The sequence below is a fragment of the Salvelinus alpinus genome, chromosome 31 (genome assembly GCF_045679555.1).
Source record: "Salvelinus alpinus chromosome 31, SLU_Salpinus.1, whole genome shotgun sequence".
Lineage (NCBI taxonomy): Eukaryota > Metazoa > Chordata > Actinopteri > Salmoniformes > Salmonidae > Salvelinus > Salvelinus alpinus.
In genome coordinates, this window is record NC_092116.1 from 24340298 (window position 1) to 24360939 (window position 20642).

General features: G+C 39.9%; 1 protein-coding gene and 1 non-coding gene across 3 annotated transcripts in view; one reads left to right on the forward strand and one right to left on the reverse strand.

Moving 5' to 3' along the window:
• Positions 1–2759, reverse strand: part of LOC139561803 (histidine N-acetyltransferase-like) — a 28118-nt gene extending 25359 nt beyond the window's left edge. The window contains exons 1-2 of one of the 2 annotated variants that reach the window (XM_071379096.1): positions 2495–2759; positions 2067–2163 (exon numbers count right to left, since the gene is read on the reverse strand). The gene's annotated coding sequence lies outside the window, so the exon portion shown is untranslated. The remainder of the gene's footprint in view (positions 1–2066; positions 2164–2494) is intronic. The other variant, XM_071379095.1, reaches the window with a different exon arrangement.
• Positions 2760–6767: 4008 nt separating this feature from the next.
• Positions 6768–6849, forward strand: trnal-aag (transfer RNA leucine (anticodon AAG)). Its single transcript has one exon. It is a non-coding gene; the product is annotated as a tRNA-Leu (tRNA).
• Positions 6850–20642: the final 13793 nt, after the last annotated feature.

The window sequence follows — 20642 nt, forward strand, 5'->3', positions numbered from 1 at the left end:
TTGCCCCTATCAGGGGTGGCCGTTCATAATAAAACATAAAACTGCTCAGGCGGGACAATGGTGCAAGGCTCTCCGCCTCCTCCCCTTCACCTCTGCTCCCCCACCTCTTCCCCTCTGCCTCACCAGCACCTATAGACTGAATAATCTCCCAGTCTACGTCCCAAATAGCATCCTATACCCTATATAGTGCACTACTTTTCACCAGAACCCCTATGGACCATCGTCAAAGTAGTGCACTACATAGGGAATATGGCACCATTTGTGCCACACTCCCACTCCCTCGGGCATGCTCTTTGAAAATGCTTTAGGCTAATGTCCCAAACAGCTTACTTACTCTGAGTCTATCAGGCTACTTGTTACGGAGCCTCTGTTAAAAGCTGCTTTGCTATATTTTCATAGACAGATGGAAGGATGCTAGCATAGAAGAGACTTGCTAGAAAGTTGTAAATGTGCAAGGTGCAGAGGGATGGAAGGATGGAGGATGCTACAAGGTGTTAATACATTTGTCTGACTGACACAGCGTTGGAGGAAAGAGAAAGACATACAGGAGAGACAGATAGATAGATATATACAATAAAAGTGAGAGAAAAAGAGAGATAGAAACAGAACGAGAGTGAAAGAGAGAGAGGGGGGAGATAGAGAGAGAGAGGGGTTGGAAATAGAGAAAGATGTGGAGATAGAGAGAGGGGGAGATAGAGAGAGGGGGGAGATAGAGAGTGAGATGAGGCGAGATAGAGGGGGGAGATAGCGAGAGAGGGGGGAGATAGAGAGAGAGAGGGGGGAGAGAGAGAGAGAGAGAGAGAGAGTGGGGAGATAGAGAGAGAGAGTGGGGAGATAGAGAGACCGAAAGAGTGAGAGAATGCATAAGAGTAAAGGGAGAGAGGTCGAGTGAGAGCGAGAGGATGAACGACAGCGACAGAGTGGGATGAAAGAGAAACGTGTCTATCTATAAAATGTTGGGCAGTTGATGCTTCGAATCTGCTCTCATCTTCCAACTGTCCCTTGATGCGTCTAATCATGAGTACACAGTCACGTCTCCCCTCTTTCATTCCCGAATTCCAAACTGCCAAGTGGAATCAGATCACAAAGCAGGCCGAGGGAAGGAGCAGACACGCGAGCGCACGCACACGCGCTCTTTGGCGCACGGCACGCGCACTGTATGGGCAGGTTGGATAGAAGAATAAGTCTCACTCCGTCTCCAGCACTCACCTCCTCGTGCTGCCCGTGACCGAGTATCTCAACCCCAATGGAATGTGGAGAAATAAAACCCGCCATAGGCTAGAAAATAACCATTGTCCATAATGCATGCATAAAATGTGCGCCTATACATTTTCTTTACAATTGAAGGTAAACTTATACCTAGAATTACAGGAATTGCTGTTATAGGTAATTTCTGAGAAATAGCCTAAGTTTATAGGCCTACCTAGGGACCTACGTAAATGGCACCACACGTGCACCAGCGTATAGAGAACCTCACAATTGTAGTTGTCACGACTCTTCTAACCAAGCACATGCTGTATGCAGACACACTGGAGGCGGGCGTACCGCTCAGAGGCTCCCTTACCGCTACAATGGCATTGCGCACATACGTTTTCATAGAACACATGTACGCACCCGAAATTTAAGGAATACTCCGAATCAATGTTGTGGATAAAGGAATTATTCATCATAACTTGGCAACTCTGCCCCCTTATATCCCCCGATTCCGCCCGCACCCATCTGTCCGTATGGGACTGCTTTTGCCGGGGCTTTCAGCGTTCCACATTGACTGCATAGCTATCATTGGATATAAGAAACAAATATCACAAAAGTGATGCCGCAAGGTGATATCTGATAAACATATGTGCGTTTTCTTTTTCGTTTCAGACTATGCATTTATTAAATTAGTCTGAGGCGCTGTCAGGTACAGGATTGCATCCTCAACGGTGATTGGATGAATCTTTGATCATATCAATATTTAATCATATGGGCTACCGGCATCACTCACCCCTATGCATTGCATATAGGCCTAGAACACAGACAGACACACAATGCCATAATGCTATACAGTAGAATATCAAACCTACATTAGGCTTCAAATGTGGAGTATGAACCCGTTTCCTTAGACTATCCATCGAATCATTGTGTTAGCTGTACCATCCCGTTACTCAGTCTGATAAATTCCTTAAATTGGACACAAAATGGCGGATAAGAATAGGATGGTGGGACAATCGGTTCCTAATATGAGAAAATGCTTGGTACAAAAACTGAAGGTTATGCAGAAAACCCGACCACACGTAGGCTATAGGCTACATTGCCTCTATGAAAACAGTATTTAGAAGTGAGAAAAAAAATATTCGTTAGAATATTATTTAAAAAATATTACGAAATCATAATGATCGATCATAGATGGATACCGTTATCGTAAGTGATCGATAGGCTAGACTATGTTCACAGCCGACAACGTGCTCCAAATATCTAGCGCTGCCGGCCGGTGGATTTTTCCCCCTCTTACCGTTAGTGAAGCCCGTAGGTCTCGTGCGGGTGTTGACGGTAACAACAGGCAGGTGTATTGCCAGGTGCGAGAGGTGGATGGTTACAGCGGCTACTGTTCAGTTTCAGGATAAAATAAAAATTATCCCAGCCACTGGCTCGAACTTTCAATATAAGAGATGTATAAGTTTAAGCCCCTCCTACAAACCCTCTCCCCCTCGTAGTAGGCTAGGCTAGGCTATCCTGTCTAACCTCACACCATCATCTCCAGTATAGCCCCCTCTCTCTCTCTCTCTCTCTCTGTCTCTCTCTCTCTCTGTCTCTCTGTCTCTCTCTCTCTCGCTCTGTCTCTCTCTCTCGCTCTCTCTCTCTCTCTCTCTCTCTCTCTCTCTGTCTCTCTCTCTCTCTGTCTCTCTGTCTCTCTCTCTCTCGCTCTGTCTCTCTCTCTCGCTCTCTCTCTCTCTCGCTCTCTCTCGCAATCTGAATTGAATACATTGCTAAAGTAGGCCTAGAAACATGACAATATGAACATTTAATATCGAACACAATTAAAGAGAAAAAATGATTAGGCTATACAGTAGTATAAATTAATTTGTAGTTCACGTTTACTACACAGTATGGAATAGAATAGAAATGGCATGCATACCCTAATTTAATACTAATTGCTTTGTAATTAATGTAATCATATGCATTAAATGATGGATCCCACAGTTAGGAAAGGCTATGATCTTTCTTTCTCATATCATATGGATGAACAGTGGATTCATGAATGCAGCATGCTTATGTTATGTCATAGGCTAACGCCTGCCTTAAGGGAATGTCTATGGCATAAAAAGGCAACGTTTGGTAATATTTAGATACAGTATGTGTACACTGGCTATCCTTAAGCAAACACATGTTGAAGGGAAATAAGAATTCATCTATTATTTATTTTGTATTATTCAATAAAAACATGAACTTAAGAAAGGGGGTGTTTTGTCGGGGGCAAAACGGCCCCCTCTATGGGGTAAAATACTCCCTGAAGATTAGTTTGTTAAAAACCAATTTTATATGTTTTATTTTGGAATTTCAGAGTCATTGAACCTCAAAAGCTAAAGTCTAGGTATCTTATTTCAATAAAATAAATCAAATATCGGAACAAAATTACTTGCACAATATTAATATCCTCACTATGATGAGGTTTTGATGTACTCTTTTATTTTCGCCCTTCCTATCCAAATCATCCTAAAGTATCTCAAAATCTATTGTGTAACTCAAAGAAGTTACTTATAGATAATTTGGAAAATGCTAATAATAAGTATCATTGATTGCCCTGAGGGCAGTTTGCCCCATTAGGGTGGGGGGGTTGGGGTTACTAATTGAATTAAAAACAGATCCAAATATTGTTCTCTAACCAAGTGGATAATTTATCTTTAGGCTCCCCTACTGGTTTAAATAACAACGTTTATACATCTAAGTTCAATTGATTATATATATATATATATATATATATATATATATATATATATATATATTTCAGTGGAGGCTGCTGAGGGGAGGACGGCTCATAATAATGTCTGGAATGGTGTAAATGGAATGGCATCAAACACATGGAAACCATGGAAACCATGTGTTTGATGTATTTGATACCATTCCACCTATTCTGCTCCAGCCATTACCATGAGCCTGTCCCCCCCCCTCCCCAATTAAGGTGCCACCAGCCACCTGTGATATATATATTTTCTAAATGACAAATTATTAGATCAATGTACCTCAAAATCGTTTTGAGAACGCAATGTGTTTTTTTGTCAGAATGACAGCATGGCAGCTGGATGTGGGATGGTTGGATGACTCGGGTCTCGTATCAGTGGATCAGAGCGACTCGTCTTGGAAGTAGTGGGAATAACAGCTGTTATCGTGAGGGAGGGGTGTCATATGAATGCAGCAGTTATCCCCGGCAGCATTACAAATTTGCCCATTTATAGTGCACATTGCTTTAACAGGGTCATAGGGTTCTAGTCAATAATGCACTAGTAGCCTATATAGTGAATAGGGTGCCATTTGGGAGGCCGGCCGGTAATCTCTTGGATCTTCAGAGATTTGGGGAAGTCATCTGGTTTCCGCTGTCCCCAGATTACAACATGTTCTAGTCAGACAATACATTCTAGGTTATGCCTGAATGTGTGGATGAAGTAGATTAAAGGGACATTTTGATGTAAATGGGGTAATGATCATTCACAGCCACGGTCAACATTATCAGATCATTGGTTTTTCATGACACCTTGTGACAGATAGAGATGATGCTTTTATCAGTGGGATATAGCAGTAGTTATAGTTACCCCTGATCTATGGTAAACTAGGGAGTGCAGGATTTTAATCTAGCCCAGCCTTAATAGCGCAAGTGTAGTCTGTTCTGTTAAAATGTGTCTGGAACTACAACATAGACCCACACCCTCTAGTCCTGGGCCAGAGTCGGTGACCACTGGGTTATGGATTGATTTAGTGGTGCTTTTCCATCTACTTACAGCAGTGTGTTGCCAGTGTTTTATGTTAACGTAAGTTCTTGTGTCATTGTGTTTCCATCAGGAGTGTGACACTAAAGACTTGGGGCGAGCAGAATCAACAACCTCTGCATCATTCAAGACTGTCGTTTTGTGAGAAGGTAAGCCTGGGCTTGCCCCCAAATCAGAGCAGGTCCGCCAGAGCCATGGCCCAGTGAGACACGGGTGCCAGTTCGTGTAGATGGGTAAAATGCCGGTGTAAATCCTCATTGTGCACTATCTTATGCTCAGGCTGAGGATAAAGCGTTACGTTTATCCTACAAGGTTATTGAGTCACAAATAATGTTATGTGATTACTTGATTATTAATAACTACTGCATCAGTATGTATCATATTAACAAGCTGTTCTGGCTGCAGAAATATCTAGTTTTCCTAATTTAAGGTTGTTTTGTTGTTAGTTCACATTGTTTCGTTTAGGTGTAACGGATGTGAAATGGCTAAGCTAGTTAGCGGGTACGCGCTAGTAGCGTTTCAATCAGTTACGTCACTTGCTCTGAAACCTAGAAGTAGTGTTGCCCCTTGCTCTGCAAGGGCCGCGGCTTTTGTGGAGCGATGGTCCCTGGTTCGCGCCCGTGTCGGGGCGAGGGGACGGTCTAAAGTTATACTGTTACATAGGCACAACAAGATAACACTTCGACATCATCAAGTTTCATCATCATTTATAGATCGGCAGGTAACGGTTCTGTCGAGCGGCAAGATGTTCTTTACCATTCGGGCCATCAGATTTGCCACCAATGCTCCTTATAGGACACATCACTGCACTCTATACTCTTCTGTAAACTGGTCATCTCTGTATACCCGTCGCAATACCCACTGGTTGATGCTTATTTATAAAACCCTCTTAGGCCTCGCTCCCCCCTATATGAGATACCTACTGCAGGCCTCATCCTCCACATACAACACCCGTTCTGCCAGTCACATTCTGTTAAAGGTCCCCAAAGCACACACATCCCTGGGTCGCTCCTCTTTTCAGTTCACTGCAGCTAGCGACTGGAACAAGCTGCAAAAAACACTCAAATGGACAATTTTATCTCAATCGCTTCATTCAAAGACTCAATCATGGACACTCTTATTGACAGTTGTGGTTGCTTCATGTGATTTATTGTTGTCTCTACCTTCTTGCCCTTGGTGCTGTTGTCTGTGCCCAATAATGTTAGTACCATGTTTTGATCTGCTACAATGTTGTGCTTCTGCCATGTTGTGTTGCTACCATGCTGTTGTAATGCTGTGTTGCTGCCATGCTGGGTTTTCATGTGTTGCTGCCATGCTATGTTGTTGTCTTAAGCCTCTCTTTTAGTGTTGTGGTGTCTCTCTTTTAGTGTTGTGGTGTCTCTCTTTTCATGATGTGGCTTTGTTTCTTATTTAATTTTTAATCCCAGCCCCCGTCCCCGTAGGAGGCCTTTTGATAGGCCGTCATTGTAAATAATAATTTGTTCTTAACTGACTTGCCTTGTTAAATAAAGGTTCAATAAAAATAAATACAAAATAAAAAGTTGACCTTGCCCGATTGGTGCGTGATAGTTATTGCACTGCCTCTTCAACCAGTAGAGGGCGGTAGTGTACAAGGTTGGTGTGTCTGCGTTCTGAATAAACACACGTTTTCAGTACCATTGGGAGATAACTAGTGCGACAGGTCTACTGATTTTGAAGTGATAGTCAGACGAATTAAAACTTTTCCATCAAATAAACTATTGAGTAGAAATATATTCCCTTCTGGTTGAGTTAAAAGCTCTAACACATCACACACTTACCATCGGTAGCGTGGCCGAGCGGTCTAAGGCGCTGGATTAAGGCTCCAGTCTCTTCGGAGGCGCGGGTTCGAATCCCGCCGCTGCCAGGTGATTTTTTGTTATACATTTTGAAAAAATACTTATATAGTTACTACATAATCAATTATATTTCATGTGTATACGTCACGCACTTCAATACAAAATGTAGAACGTGTTTCTCCAGTGGTGCATTGTCCAGACTTCTTAAACCTGCGGTACTCCGTGGTGTATTGATTCTTGAGCAGTACATTTAAATGTGTTGTCAACGCTAGGCACAGAAACATAATTCACTTCTGCCCGGAGAAAATGCAACATTTAGACATTTAAAGATATCTACGAACCATATTAACTAGCTATAGCTATGTGAGACACGTTATTTGTACGTTGGCACGTAGATAACTACCTATAAAGGGAGAGACAAATAGTTTTAACTAGCTCTGGTCTTTCGTGCTACAGACAACGAGTTGCCTCTGCACTCTGTCGTTATTCCATTTATATAGAGGATATACTTTAGTAGCTAACTCGCCGAAGTAACGATGTGGCTAGAGTGCTGGATAATTTGTATATGTGTGTGAAGGGTGTAATTTTTCCAAAATAGGAAAAGGACCTTTGGCCACTTTTCTGAGAAGGGTAGCTACAGCTCAATATGGCAAGTGGGTGTGTCGAAATCGCTCCGCTATAGGTTAGACAAAATATATTTATAACTAACCCAAGATAGTTCATCTGTGTTGTATACAGTAGGAGAACATGAAGCATACTGGGCAGAACCAGGAAGCAGGTGGGCAAAGCCAAGCACGAGATAGCGAGATGCTATTGGCAAGTTGTAGCATGTATTTGCATATTTCTATTAGGGAACGCCTCTTGGGAAGTACGCGTGTGCACAAACTCCATTCGCCCTTGCACTCCTTCTAGTGAGAAAACTTTCTAAACTGGCTTTTATAGCCCCTGTGATGTGCATGGGTTTCCCCTTCTGTCTGTGGGTAGACGGTTTTGATTAAGCTGTGTTTATTTCTTCAGTTTTTTACCACGCAACTACAACTACCGTACATTATACTGCGAGAGTTTGCACTTGTGTTTTGAAGCCAGAGAATGAGTCTGAGTCGTATTTCACAAATCATTTTACATTTTCACTTATGAAAAATACGATTTAAAAATAAATAAAAGTACTGATGGGTGCACTGTTGCTTCATGCGGTGTATGAGTGTGCTTACTGTGACCCTGATACTAGGCACTTAAGCTACTTTCCTAACCGTTGCCGGTGTTGTGACGAAAAGCTCCTCCTAACAGAATTCTCCCCCACCCCGGACTTGCTTGAACGCGCACGCACTCAATTATTCATTGCTGCGACTTGCATGCTAGTTGAGATTTCTGATTACGTTGGGCTGCCTGCCTTTCATTTGATTTTTGTGTCGGTTTGATAGCGGGGGAGGCACTAGTAATGTCTGCAGTTTTCGGTTTGGCTATTTGTTTCAAGTGTTTTAGTCTATAAATACATCTCTTTGACAAAATTCGCCATCTCTCCCATGTCTTATTCGACTAGTAGTTGTTCTGAAATGTTTATTTTTTGCCTACATTTTACTCCCGGCTCTATGTTTAATATAACACACATACATTAATTATTAATTTCGGTTGCCTATCCTGACGTAAAGTTTGTTCTATAGAGAGTATTTGACTCTGATGTGTGCCACAGAAAGCATTTGACTTTAGCCACAAAATTTAGGAATTTAGAAGGGGGAGGATTTCGGCAAGGCTATTCTCTATATATTGTTTCCTATCCCCTTCTATCTTGGGACTGCAAGGCCTGCCTATCAGGACTAGGTTAGGCTTGAGTTCCAGGCGACGGTATCACCTGGAAAACTTTCCATAAAAAGTGGACTAAATGTTCAGTCGAGCTGTTGCAGCTATCCAATATTTGTTTATGCTATTTATTGTATTTTTATATTTGATTTATTGTCATTTTACATCTTATTATGCAAAGATCGAAATGTAACGTTTGTTAACAAACGTAACTTTCTGTGATGTTTTTGTGTTACTGTGTGATAATATTTGTGTATTATCATTATTTTCTTAAACATTACAAAATGTTTCAACAATAAATTTTTATGTTTCTTTATACTCTAATTTTGCTGTCTGTGGCACACTACTGGTCAACATGAGCTACCAAAATGATTCAGAAGTGTGCCAGGCCGGGGGGGGGGGATTTCGCCAGGCAAGAAAATAGCCAAACCGACCCCCCCCCTTCGAAATTGCTTAATTTTGTGGCTAGAGTCAAATACTTTCTGTGGCACACATCAGAGTCAAATACTTTCTAAAGAACAAACTTCACGTCAGGATAGGCAACCGAAATTAATAATTCATGTATGTGTGTTATATTAAACAGAGGAGGGAGTAAAATGTAGGCAAGTAATAAACATTTAAGAACAACTTCTAGTCGAATAGGAATAAGATGAATTTTGTCAAAGAGATTTATTTATAGACTAATACACTTGAAACAAATAACCAAAAGGAAAACTGCAGACATTACTAGTGCCTCCCCGCGATCAAAATGACATAAAAAATCGAATGAAACAGTGCGTGCGCACAAAGGGGGAGCTTTTCGGCACAGCACCGGAAAGTAGTGCATGTCAAGTGGGAGCGTTATTTTATTTAACCTTTATTTAACTAGGCAAGTAAGTTAAGAACAAAGTCTTATTTACAATGGCGGCCTACCCCTAACTCGGACGACGCTGGGCCAATAGCGCGCCGCTCTATGGGACTCCCAATCACGGCCAGTTGTGATGCAGCCCGGAATCGAACCAGAGTATGTGTGACGCCTTTAGCTCTGAGATGCAGTGCCTTAGACTGGTGCAACACTCGGGAGCTCCTGGTGTTGTTGCCGTTCATTCCCTCCCCATTGAGCAATCAATATTAGTTGTTTCTTGTGTAGGCTGCTGTCTTACTTGATATACAATAATGGGAGGGGAAAAAATGGCAGTGATACCCAGTCGGAAGCTTAATTATCATGGTCAGATCTCAGGTTGTCAGGCATGTCCATACAACACCAGTGCACTGGTTGCCGGTTTATTGACTCGTCGTGCAAACCAATGTATGTAGGTATGTCCTTGAGCTGTTCTTGTCTATTGATGTTCTGTATTATGTCATTCTGTATTATGTTTCATGTTTTGTGTGGACCCCAGGAAGAGTAGTTGCTGCTTTTGCAACAGCTAATGGGGACCCTAATAAAATACTAAATAGGCCACACAAAACAGTCTTGAGTGGCAACAAATATGCCAAACTAGCTGACTCGTTTTCCATACACCCACTCCTTTCGACACACCCAATCGCCCGTAATCCGGTTGCCATCTCGTTTTAGATCAATGGAAAAAAGATAGAGAACTACAGTGCACCCTCACGAAAAGTGCAAAACCATGGATAAAACAACCACTCAGCTGGAGGAGACAATCTCCAATGCTGAACGATACAATATAAGATGTTGCCTGTACGAACTGACTGAATACAACGTTGTGGACGTAAAACAAAAAGTAATTGACATTTGTCAGAAGCTAGCGCCCGGTCTTGGTGTGAGTCAGCGAGGCCGTCGACATCGCACACAGGCTGGGCAGGCGAGACAACAATAATTCAGTGAAGTAGTTAATTACTTTTATTGTTGTTACTTTTTATATCCTTTAACACAATGGGTTTACAGGATATTGTAAAAAGAAAAGCATTTTTTCTATTTTGTGAAGAGGCAAAGGAAGATTACATTTTCTTAAAAAAAATGCCATTCATACTCAGAGGATGTGCAATTTTGGAAAAACCAGTGGGAGCTATCAATGAGCTATGGTTATCACATGGTATAAATTATTCTGCAGGGGTCGCTATTCTCAAAGAAAAGTATTAATAACTAAGACTTATACAAGAGGTCACTGGGTCTGTTAGTAATTGAAACTGCTTAAAAACAGTTCTTACTTTGCAATGTTTATGGACATAACTCAAGAAATGCAAATAGAAAAACTATTGGAAGATATAGAAGAGAATGCAAATTCACTCTGAGATAATTTTACTTCTGCAAAGCTGATATTTGGGGGATACTTTAATATGGTCCTACACAATACCATATACTGTACATATATCATGTACTCTAGGAAAATGAATGTATTATCTGCATTCTGTAATTGTATTAATGTTAATGATATATGGAGGTATAGAAAACCTGTGGTAAAAGATTTCTCTTGGAGCAGAAAATACTTCACTCTACAGTGCAGAATAGACTTATGGCTGATATCCAATGATTTAGAACCTAAAGTTGATTAAATTGAGAACTCACCAGCTATTTTAACAGATCATAAAGTACTAAAAATAAAACTGAATCTTTGTGATGACTCACAGAAACGTTCAAATCTAATTTGAAAACTTCACAGCAAATGGTAATTATCTTATTTAACACCAGACATTATCCATTGATGATGATGACTATGAGAAATAGTGTGAATTATTCATGTTTAAGATTAGAAGATTGGCAATGAGGCATGGCAAGGAACATGCATCAAAAAAGAGATTAAGGATTAAAAGCATTGTCAGTGAAATTACTTCCCTATCTGAATGTCAAAACGAAGGTACAGGGATGTATGATATTCAGTTACATAAACTGCTCAATGAATTAGATTCAATTTACAAAGAGAAGGCTAGAGGGGCTTTTGTTACATCAAGAAGACAATGGATGGAGGAAGGCGAGAATAATTCAGAAATTAATGTTTTAAGGAAACTAACAATTGATGGAGCTATGTGAAGATAGTAAAATCTCTACCTTTTGTGGCTAGTTTTTACAGTAATCTTTACAAACTGACTCTTCAACAAGGAAGTTCAGAAATATACTGAACAAAAATATAAATGCAACAATTTCAAAGATTTTACTGAGTTACAGTTTATAGAAGGAAATCAGTCAATTGAAATAAATTAATTCGGCCCTAATCTATGGATTTCACATGACTGGGTTTACAGATATGCATCTGTTGGTCACAGATACCTTTAAAAAAAGGTAGAGGGCGTGCATCAGTCAGTATCTGGTGTGACCACCATTTGCCTCATGCAGAGCGACACATCTCCTTCACATACTATAGAGTTGATCAGGCTGTTGATTGTATCCTGTGGAATGTTGTCCTACTCTTCAATCGCTGTGCAGTTGCTGGATATTGGCAGGAACTGGAACACGCCGTCCTACAAGTCGCTCCAGAGCATCCCAAACATGCTCAATGGTTTACATAGCTGGTGAGTATGCAGGCCATGGAAGAACCGGGGCATTTTCAGCTTCCATGAATTGTGTATAGATCCTTGCGACATGGGGCCACACATTATCATGCTGAAACATGAGGTGATGGCAGCGGATGAATGGCATGACAATGGGCCTCAGGATCTCATTACGGTATCTCTGTGCATTCAAATTGCCATCGAAAAAATGCAATTGTGTTTGTTGTCTGTAGCTTACGGTTGGACGTACTGCCAAATTTTCTAAAACTATGTTGGAGGCAGTTTATGGTAGAGAAATTAACATTCAAGTATTTGGCAACAGCTCTGGCGGACATTTCTGCAGTCAGCATGCTAATTGCACACTCCCTCAAAACTTGAGACATCTGTGGCAATGTGTTGTGTGACAAAACTGCACATTTTAGAGTGGCCTATTATTGTCCCCAGCACAAGGTGCACCTGTGTAATGATCATGCTGTTTAATCAGCTTCTTGATATGCCACACCTGTCAGGTGGATGGATTATCTTGGCAAAGGAGAAATGCTCACTAACAGGGCTGTAAACAAATTTGTGCACAACATTTGAGAGAAATAAGCTTATTGTCCATATGGAACATTTCTTGGCTTTATATTTTTGTTCAGTGTATTTCAGCCAATTATTAATCCAGTAATGTAAATGAGGAATTCAAAACTAAATGTTCCAAAATCATAGTTTCAAAAACAATAAATCCCCGGGGAATTAGGGGTTAATGGCAAAGTTTTACAAAGCCTCTATAGATAACATTACAAAATATATATTCTGGTAGTTTATGATGAATCTATGATGAATTACCCTCTTCCCCAAAGCATGGTCTTTCACACTTCTGAATAATGATTAGAAGATACAAGCCTCCATTTTAGCAAAGCGATAAAAATTTGGCCTGCATGGTATTATGTGTTCTCCTGTCTTGACAGTCTCAAATCTATTTTATCCCAATTACGTAAGACACTGTTTAACTTTATATGGAAATATAAATCTCACAGTGAAAAAATATGTTCTTAAACAGAGTGTGAGGGCAGTCCTACTGTGTTGGCTTAATACAGTTGAAGTCGGAAGTTTTCATACACTTATGTTGGAGTCATTAAAATTAGTTTTTCAACCACTCCACAAATTTCTTGTTAACAAACTATAGTTTTGGCAAGTCGGTTAGGACATCTACTTTGTGCATGACACAAGTCATTTTTCCAACAATTGTTTATTCATCACAATTCCAGTGGGTCAGAAGTTTACATACACTAAGTTGACTCTGCCTTTAAACAGCTTGGAAAATTCCAGAAAATTATGTCATGGCTTTAGAAGCTTCTGATAGGCTAATTTACATAATTTGAGTGAATTGGAGGTGTACCTGTGGATGTATTTCAAGGCCTACCTTCAAACTCAGTGCCTCTTTGCTTGACATCATGGGAAAATCAAAAGAAATTAGTCAAGACCTCAGAAAAAAATGAAGACCTTGACAAGTCTGGTTCATCCTTGGAAGCAATTTCCAAACACCTGAAGGTACCACATTCATCAGTACAAACAATAGTACGCACATATAAACACCATGGGACCATGCAGCCGTCATACCGCTCAGGAAGGAGACGCATTCTGTCTCCTAGAGATGAACGTACTTTGGTGGGAAAAGTGCAAATCAATCCCAGAACAACAGCAAAGGACCCTGGGTACAAAAGTATCTATATCCACAGTAAAACTAATCCTATATCGACATAACCTGAAAGGCCACTCAGCAAGGAAGAAGCCACTGCTCCAAAACTGCCATAAAAAAGCCAGGCTACGGTTTGCAACTGCACATGGGGACAAAGATCGTACTTTTTGGAGAAATGTCCTCTGGTCTGAAAATAGAACTGTTTGGCCATAATGACTATGGCTATGTTTGGAGGAAAAAGGGGAAGGCTTGCAAGGAAGCACGAGGATGGCAGCATCATGTTGTGGGGTGCTTTGCTGCAGGAAGGACTGGTGCACTTCACAAAATAGATGGCATCATGAGGGAGGAAAATTTTGTGGATATATTGAAGCAACATCTCAAGACATCAGTCAGGAAGTTAAAGCTTGGTCGCAAATAGATCTTCCAAATGGACAATGACCCCAAGCATACTTCCAAAGTTGTAGCAAAATGGCTTAAGGACAACAAAGTGAATGTATTGGAGTGGCCATCACAAAGCCCTGACCTCAATCTTATAGAATTGTTTTGGGCAGAACTGAAAAGGCATGTGCGAGCAAGGAGGCCTACAAACCTGACTCAGTTACACCAGCTCTGTCAGGAGGAATGGGCCAAAATTCCCCCAACTTATTGTGGGAAGCTTGTGGAAGGCAACCCGAAACGTTTGACCCAAGTTAAATAATTTAAAGGCAATGCTACCAAATACTAATTGAGTGTATGTAAACTTCTGACCCACTGGGAATGTGATGAAAGAAATACAAGCTTAAATAAATCATTCTCTCTACTATTATTCTGGCATTTCACATTCTTAAAATAAAGTGGTTATCCTAACTGACCTAAGATTTTTACTAGGATTAAATGTCAGGAATTGTGAAAAACTGAATTAAAATGAAATTGGCTATGGTGTATGTAAACTTCCGACTTCAACTGCATTGTTGGTTAAGGGCATGTGACAAACAACATTTGATTTGATAATATAATTACATACATTTTCCATCTCAGATCATGTCAAAAGATTAATGAGCACTGAGCAGTTAGCTGAACTCCTTTGACATTTTTCCACTGGTTCATTTTATTGCCGTTTCAAAGTATGTTGCAACATACAAGGTTATATGGCTATGAAAGCTGCTGAAACGAAACTCTAGAAGTCTAGAGTTCCATGTAAATGCCGTTCTCCTAACAGCGAAATCCTACCGAATTACTTTTGTCGTCACTATAAAAATTACTTATTGACAGTAATTGAAAGTAATTCGGTAGACTTTAATGGATATACAACTAAGTTTTCTATACAACTAAGTTCTCTCTGATAGGACGGAATTACTTTTATCATCATTTTAAAAATGACATTTTAACATTTGCTCATAGCATTAGATGACTTGTAGCACAACTGTCTTAAGATTGTCTACAAGTCCACTGTCCTACTACAGAAACAGAGGTTCTTGCCCTATGGGTTGTTCTGGCTCGGACAAGGCTTACTTTAATGACTGCTATATGTTTGCCTATAGTTTGACTATAAATTGGAATTACTGCAATTTGACTATTCACTTTGCAAGTTTTTCACAAATTCTCAGGTCATATAAACGTTTCCATAATTTGCCAGTTCACTCACAGATACTCTTCGCATTCACGATAAATACCGTGCATATATTTGAGTGTGTTTTTCGGAAGTTCAATACGTTTGGTTTTGAGCATCATTGCAGTGTTGCAATAGGTTGTATACTATATTTTCCCTCACAAATGCACTGAAAATGGACGTATTTACACATCTTGTAGTGTCCGTGAGTTACATTAAATAAAATGCTGTATTAGAACTGTATTCTTATTATTTCAATGTAAAAACATTCTGAAAACGAAATGCCATGTAAAACACACTCCAGGGCCTGTATTCACAAAGTGTCTCAGAGTACGGGTGCTGATTTAGGATCAGGTCCCCCATATCTTGTTCCTTATGATCTGAAAGGAAAACCTGTTCCTAGATCAGCACTAAACCAAACCTAAATTCCAGGTGAGATATTTCAAAGATTATTCAAGATTTTCTTTTCAGTTTTAAGAGTCAAATGTGCTATCCATACCAGCAAATGAGTTTTAATATTCATTTCATTCATCTATTTTCATTACATAAAATGCATAATAAAAATAATTCTATAACAATAACCTACTCATTTAACAGCTTTAATATTTTTCAAATTCTCACCATGTATAAATGTTAAACAGAATGGTTGCTCCTTAGCAATCATGGGTTTCCTGGGAGACTATGGGAGACTTTCTATGGAGTTTTCTAATATTGATGGCTCTTATAGGTAAGACCCCATTCAAATGTTTAGTATTATGTTTTTTGAATGGCAGATGTCATTTTAAACTGCATTTAACAGTTGGTAACTTAAGTTAGTATTAGTCATCAGCAATGCACATGCAATGGATATACAACTAAGTTCTCTCTTATTGATTGCTGCAAAATCCCATACTTAATGGATATACAACTAAGTTCTCTCTTATTGATTGCTGAAAAGTCCATATTTAATGGATATATAACTAAGTTCTCTCTTATGGATCGCTGTCAGACCCCGTACTTAATGGATATACAACTAAGTTCTCTCTTATGGATCGCTGTCAGACCCCGTACTTAATGGATATACAACTAAGTTCTCTCTTATGGATCGCTGTCAGACCCCGTACTTAATGGATATACAACTAAGTTCTCTCTTATGGATCGCTGTCAGACCCCATACTTAATGGATATACAACTAAGTTCTCTCTTATTGATCGCTGTCAGACCCCGTACTTAATGGATATACAACTAAGTTCTCTATTATTGATCGCTGTCAGACCCCATACTTAATGGATATACAACTAAGTTCTCTCTTATTGATCGCTGTCAGACCCCGTACTTAATGGATATACAACTAAGTTCTCTCTTATGGATCGCTGTCAGACCCCGTACTTAATGGATATACAACTAAGTTCTCTCTTATTGATCGCTGCAAAATCCCGTACTTAATGGTTAGGCTAATTAAGTTGCATGGAATATTCTGTTATCATAGGTGTGGTTATAAAATGCATTTGACTGCTGGAGAAATTATAGTCAGCAATATAATATATATATATACACTGTTTAATATATGTATACTGTATAAAATATACTGTATAATATATGTACTGTACTTCTGATTATTTTAATAGGTATTTATGATACAATTACATTTGTATGTCTTTGTAATTGATGCATGTATGTATTGTAATGTATGTAGTAATGTATTTATCAGTTGATGCTTGTAATCAATATCTAGTGAAAACGTGTTTTAAATGTTTTCCAACTCTGTGCATTTAGACAAATGGTAGACAGGGAGTATAGGTAATGGTAAGAGGTTAAATGATGTTCAACAAGACCTGAGACACATATGATACTTTATATTCAATGACAAAGTGACTACAGGGAGGTTGTCCGGGTCAAACAGGCAAACGTGTTTCAATGTTCAGCCACTTGATTTGAGTTTATTTTATTTTTACAGGGACAGTGCACATTAATCAACGTTTCAGTAAAAGTGCCGGTTTTAGCCAGCCGGCTAATTTTCAAACGCAGTCCCTGGGCAGGTTATTAAAAACAATTACAATATAGACAATCATTGAGCAGTGAGCACACGCAGAGCAACATAGGACAAGCAAGACATAGCATACAGACAGAGCAACATAGAACAAAAAGCAGCAAGACAAAATAAAAAAAAACAACAAAGTGTTTCCACATCTCACAAGCTACAGACAACATGGAAAGCGGCAATACACAGCTAGGGATTATGTTCACAAATCTGATTGACCTTTAGCCATGTCTTCATGCATTTTGTGAAAGTGTGATAGGTGGTGCAGTTATGTGTGTCTGATGGCAGTGTATTCCAGACATGGGAAGCTCTCACAGAGAAAGCAGATTTACTAAAGGTGCTTTTCCTTAAGGGAACTATACAGTCACCTCTCATGGCAGACCTTGTGGATCTGCTGCCATATGTTTGGGTTTTCTGTTTAACAAAAATACTGAGTGGAGGGGGAGCCAGGTCATTTAGGATCTTGAATACAAGACAAGCGTCGGTGTATTGCACAAGATTTTCCCAACTCAGGAGCTCATGCTTTCTGAGGATGTAACAGTGATGATGGCTATTGGGCTTCCTATCAAGCACTTCGAGAGCCTGTTTGTAGACAGACTGAATGGGTTTTAATGTTGTACAGCAAGCTTGGGCCAAACTAGTCAAGCAGTATGTTAAGTGGGGGAGTATCATAGATTTGAAGTACAGTTTTGGTACCTCTGTAGTCAAACAATTTCGTATAAATCGGAAATTAGCTAGGTTGAATTTGGTTATCTGAATTACCTTTTTAACATGCTTTTTAAAAGAGAGGTTGGAATCAAGTATGATGCCAAGGTACTTAAAATCAGATACCACCTGGAGCTTCTCCCCTGACACATAGACATCTGGCTCAGTAGCATCTGTTGCCCTCTTTGTGAAGAACATGCAAACAGTTTTTTTCACATTGAGATGCAAACACGAGTCACTGAGACAATTTGTAACCTGGACCATTACAGTAGTGAGTTCTTGTGCAGCTTGTTGTTTGCTCTTTGCACATATATCACTGTATCATCTGCATACATTAGAACTTCAGACCCAGTACAGACAGAAGGCAGATCATTAATGTACTTAGCTATCAGCTCTCTATGAACTCTAGAATATTTATTATAGCCGTTGTGTAAGTTCACGAGGGCACTGGAATGAAGGCAAAGGCATCACAGTCAGAGATAAGAGATCTGTAGGTGTGATGGCGCTCCCATTGTAAAAAGATGACAAAGGATTGTAAATATCAACGCAAATAATATTTTTTAACATTCCAGGGGCTGCAATAAATATGATGTATTTGTTTTTCATCCTGCTGACAATGATTTACTTAATTTCTTCTTGCAACAGAAGGATCAAGCCAATACAAACTGCGGAATCCATCTGTAGTGTACAAGTACACAAGATAGAGATATTGTATATTTTGCTAAATCAAAGATATAGCATTTCACCATCATTATCCCATTAACACTATCCTCAGTATCCACTTGTTGTAGATATCATATCGATGGATAGGTTTGAACATATTTCAGACTCTTACCCCACAGAGTTGATTGATAACCTATTAGAATTCCAACTCCTGTTGCATAAGTAAGTGATTATGATGGAGGGGTCAGTGATGGCTATATGACATTTATTTTGCTGGTAACTAGATGCATCATGCTACTATCTTCAACTAACCAACTGCCATGGTCACATTTGAGCATGTTCTGCATTGTTTGATCAGGACCTATCCCTAGTGTTTGCTGTTCTCTTGTGACGCTGGGGACGGTAATAAAAATGAAATAATAATTTCCTGTACACATTTAAAGATACATTCTGCGATTTTAAAAAACAGCAAAATGGCCACCCCCCTAACAAAAACAAACACATGATTCCACATGTGGAAAATCACAATGTCTTTACATGTGAAATTCTCACAGATTGCACATGTGAAACCATGTGGCTTTTGAACACTTCACATGTGATGATATTTCACATGAAGTTTCACATCTCACAAGTGGATTTCATGTGATCACAACCTTTCACGTGAAATGATGTGGTTTTGGAACAACTTCGCAGGTGCGGATATTTCACACGTGGATTTTCACATTTGATCACACAACCTTTCACATGTGTATTCACATTTTCACATGATGCCCTGCAAACATTCTGGATCTGTTATGCGCATTTCACGGCTACGTTGAGACAATGACTTATCAGTGACCCAAGCACTGCTCAGATAATCGCTACCATTGTGTCACAGAGTTGTCGTAGTGCTGCTGAAAATGTACATTGTCCCAGGGTTGTTGGCAGTAAGTAACCTAATGTATGTCCCTCTAACTCCCCTGAATGCCTCTGTCAGTCATACAACTATTGTATTTTATTTATTTATTTGACTTCTATTTAACTAGGCAAGTCAGTGAAGAACAAATTCTTATTTACAATGATGGCCTACCAAAAGGCAAAAAGCCTCCTGCGGGAACGGGGGATTAAGCAGTAATCATCCGCCTATGAACCTGAGTTATACTTAGCACTGAGGCGGTTTGCCCTAGTAGGAAGTCCACTGTGTTCAGCTTACCCTGCACTATCGTCTCAAACATATCGGCTCAGATCACTGTCATTTCTACCTCTGATAAGCCTCCCAGTAAAGCAATAAAAACGATCCCAGAAAAGTGCTAAAAATAGCCCACATTAACATACACTATGTAGCCTAAGAAAGAAGGTTCATAAAATCGATAACTTGCTAGTAACAGACATCACTCATATACTGACTATCTCTGAAACTCACTTAGATAATACCTTTGATGATACAGTGGTAGCAATACATGTTTTCAATATCATCAGAAGATACAGGAATGCCAATGGTGGAGGTGTTGCCATTGTTGTTCAGTCATATTCCTGTAAAATTTAGCGAGGATCTCTTGTCAAATGCTGTTGAAGTAATATGGCTAGAGGTTCACATGTCTCACCTACAGTCTGCTATAAACCACCAAGTGCCAACAGAAAGTATCTAGATAATATGTGTGAAATGCTTGAAAATCTACACTACATGTATGTGTACACCTGTTGGTCGAACATCTCATTCCAAAATCATGGGCATTAATATGGAGTTGGTCCCCCCTTTGCTGCTATAACAGCCTCCACTCTTCTGGGAAGGCTTTCCACTAGATGTTGGAACATTGCTGCGGGGACTGGCTTCCATTCAGCCACAAGAGTATTTGTGATGTCGGGGCACTGATGTTGGGCCATTAGGCCTGGCTCGCAGTCGGCGTTCCAATTCATCCCAAAGGGTGTTCAATGAGGTTGAGGTCAGGGCTGTGGGCAGGCCAGTCAAGTTATTCCACACCGATCTCGACAAACCATT